Source organism: Periplaneta americana, chromosome 15 (assembly GCF_040183065.1).
Source record: "Periplaneta americana isolate PAMFEO1 chromosome 15, P.americana_PAMFEO1_priV1, whole genome shotgun sequence".
Classification (NCBI taxonomy): Eukaryota; Metazoa; Arthropoda; class Insecta; order Blattodea; family Blattidae; genus Periplaneta; species Periplaneta americana.
Genome location: NC_091131.1, coordinates 169,918,059 through 169,921,626, shown reverse-complemented (window position 1 = coordinate 169,921,626; position 3,568 = coordinate 169,918,059). Strand labels below are relative to the sequence as shown.

The following is a 3,568-nucleotide window of genomic DNA, read 5'->3' as shown; positions in this document are numbered from 1 at the left end:
AGATCCCTGAATTTATTTTTCTTTGAGATTATACCTATATTAGGATTAACCATTACTACGTCCTTCGTCTTTTTAATTCCTGTCAGACTTTACTTTTATAATTGGAATTGTATTCCAATGGATACCATCCCATTGTGGAATTCTGGGAAACGAGAATGCGGATGCTTTAGCAAAGAAGGGCAGCACTGCTACTTACAGACCTGTTACTAAATCTACATATTAATCTGTGAAGAGGTTTATTAAATCTACATATTTAGACTTCAACAAACAAAATTTGTTAACTCAATCCCAAGGGAAAAAATGGAACTCTCTGCATCATAATCCACAGTTAATTCCCGATTTACCAGGAAAATCGTATGTAGCTGCATTTAGATTGGCAACAGGACATGATTGTTTGGCCAAACACCTGCATAGAATTGGAATATACCAGTCCCCTAACTGCCCATTGTGCAACTTAAACCAAGAAATGGATTCGGACCACCTCAAAATCTGTGCTTCAGTGGCTGGTCATGATAATATCTTTGAAAAATATTGGAGTGCAAGAGGTCAAATGACTTTATTGTCAAACGCCTGGCATTAGAAAACAACAACAACTTTTATAATTCACTTATTGTTAGCAGTCTGGTGACGTGCATTTTGTCATGCTAATGCCCGTCCGAGTGGTTAAGTCACATGGTCGTCAAAACAGGGGAAATCACATGATAATCACTTACTTAGACTAAGAGAGCCTTTTTCTTTAATTATTTTAAACAGTTGTATAATACTACGTAAACTGCAAATCAAGATTTCAGGTATAACTCCCTGTAAAGTTGATTTGAATAATTTCGAGGGAAAAATTGTTCCGGAGCCGGGTATCGAACCCGGGGCCTTTGGTTTAACGTACCAACGCTCTACCACTGAGCTACTCGGGAACTCTAACCGACACCGATCCAATTTTTCCCTCTATATCCACAGACCTCAAAGTGGGCTGACAACCGTCAAGCAACCAACTTCGAGTGCACACTAACTCCGTGTGACTTAAATTGTGGTTTTCTGTTAACGAACAGTGACGTGTATTATGCAAATCAAGATTTCAGGTATAACTCCCTGTAAAGTTGATTTGAATAATTTCGAGGGAAAAATTGTTCCGGAGCCGGGTATCGAACCCGGGGCCTTTGGTTTAACGTACCAACGCTCTACCACTGAGCTACTCGGGAACTCTAACCGACACCGATCCAATTTTTCCCTCTATATCCACAGACCTCAAAGTGGGCTGACAACCGTCAAGCAACCAACTTCGAGTGCACACTAACTCCGTGTGACTTAAATTGTGGTTTTCTGTTAACGAACAGTGACGTGTATTATGCAAATCAAGATTTCAGGTATAACTCCCTGTAAAGTTGATTTGAATAATTTCGAGGGAAAAATTGTTCCTGAGCCGGGTTTCGAACCCGGGGCCTTTGGTTTAACGTACCAACGCTCTACCACTGAGCTACTCGGGAACTCTAACCGACACCGATCCAATTTTTCCCTCTATATCCACAGACCTCAAAGTGGGCTGACAACCGTCAAGCAACTAACTTCGAGTGCACACTAACTCCGTGTGACTTAAATTGTGGTTTTCTGTTAACGAACAGTGACGTGTATTATGCAAATCAAGATTTCAGGTATAACTCCCTGTAAGGTTGATTTGAATAATTTCGAGGGAAAAATTGTTCCGGAGCCGGGTATCGAACCCGGGGCCTTTGGTTTAACGTACCAACGATCTACCACTAAGCTACTCGGGAACTCTAACCGACACCGATCCAATTTTTCCCTCTATATCCACAGACCTCAAAGTGGGCTGACAACAGTCAAGCAACCAACTTCGAGTGCACACTAACTCCGTGTGACTTAAATTGTGGTTTTCTGTTAACGAACAGTGACGTGTATTATGCAAATCAAGATTTCAGGTATAACTCCCTGTAAGGTTGATTTGAATAATTTCGAGGGAAAAATTGTTCCGGAGCCGGGTATCGAACCCGGGGCCTTTGGTTTAACGTACCAACGCTCTACCACTGAGCTACTCGGGAACTCTAACCGACACCGATCCAATTTTTCCCTCTATATCCACAGACCTCAAAGTGAGCTGACAACCGTCAAGCCCAACTTCGAGTGCACACTAACTCCGTGTGACTTAAATTGTGGTTTTCTGTTAACGAACAGTGACGTGTATTATGCAAATCAAGATTTCAGGTATAACTCCCTGTAAAGTTGATTTGAATAATTTCGAGGGAAAAATTGTTCCGGAGCCGGGTATCGAACCCTGGGCCTTTGGTTTAACGTACCAACGCTCTACCACTGAGCTACTCGGGAACTCTAACCGACACCGATCCAATTTTTCCCTCTATATCCACAGACCTCAAAGTGGGCTGACAACCGTCAAGCAACCAACTTCGAGTGCACACTAACTCCGTGTGACTTAAATTGTGGTTTTCTGTTAACGAACAGTGACGTGTATGATGCAAATCAAGATTTCAGGTATAACTCCATGTAAAGTTGATTTGAATAATTTCGAGGGAAAAATTGTTCCGGAGCCGGGTATCGAACCCGGGGCCTTTGGTTTAACGTACCAACGCTCTACCACTGAGCTACTCGGGAACTCTAACCGACACCGATCCAATTTTTCCCTCTATATCCACAGACCTCAAAGTGGGCTGACAACCGTCAAGCAACCAACTTCGAGTGCACACTAACTCCGTGTGACTTAAATTGTGGTTTTCTGTTAACGAACAGTGACGTGTATTATGCAAATCAAGATTTCAGGTATAACTCCCTGTAAAGTTGATTTGAATAATTTCGAGGGAAAAATTGTTCCCGAGCCGGGTATCGAACCCGGGGCCTTTGGTTTAACGTACCAACGCTCTACCACTGAGCTACTCGGGAACTCTAACCGACACCGATCCAATTTTTCCCTCTATATCCACAGACCTCAAAGTGGGCTGACAACCGTCAAGCAACCAACTTCGAGTGCACACTAACTCCGTGTGACTTAAATTGTGGTTTTCTGTTAACGAACAGTGACGTGTATTATGCAAATCAAGATTTCAGGTATAACTCCCTTTAAAGTTGATTTGAATAATTTCGAGGGAAAAATTGTTCCGGAGCCGGGTATCGAACCCGGGGCCTTTGGTTTAACGTACCAATGCTCTACCACTGAGCTACTCGAGAACTCTAACCGACACCGATCCAATTTTTCCCTCTATATCCACAGACCTCAAAGTGGGCTGACAACCGTCAAGCAACCAACTTCGAGTGCACACTAACTCCGTGTGACTTAAATTGTGGTCTTCTGTTAACGAATAGTGACGTGTATTATGCAAATCAAGATTTCAGGTATAACTCCCTGTAAAGTTGATTTGAATAATTTCGAGGGTAAAATTTTTCCGGAGCCGGGTATCGAACCCGGGGCCTTTGGTTTAACGTACCAACGCTCTACCACTGAGCTACTCGGGAACTCTAACCGACACCGATCCAATTTTTCCCTCTATATCCACAGACCTCAAAGTGGGCTGACAACCGTCAAGCAACCAACTTCGAGTGCACACTT

The 3,568-nt window shown here is 42.9% G+C and overlaps 2 non-coding genes across 2 annotated transcripts; both read right to left on the bottom strand.

Moving 5' to 3' along the window:
* Positions 1-1,409: 1,409 nt before the first annotated feature.
* On the bottom strand, positions 1,410-1,481 carry TRNAN-GUU (transfer RNA asparagine (anticodon GUU)). Its single transcript has one exon. It is a non-coding gene; the product is annotated as a tRNA-Asn (tRNA).
* Positions 1,482-2,832: 1,351 nt separating this feature from the next.
* On the bottom strand, positions 2,833-2,904 carry TRNAN-GUU (transfer RNA asparagine (anticodon GUU)). Its single transcript has one exon. It is a non-coding gene; the product is annotated as a tRNA-Asn (tRNA).
* Between the last annotated feature and the right edge of the window lie 664 nt (positions 2,905-3,568).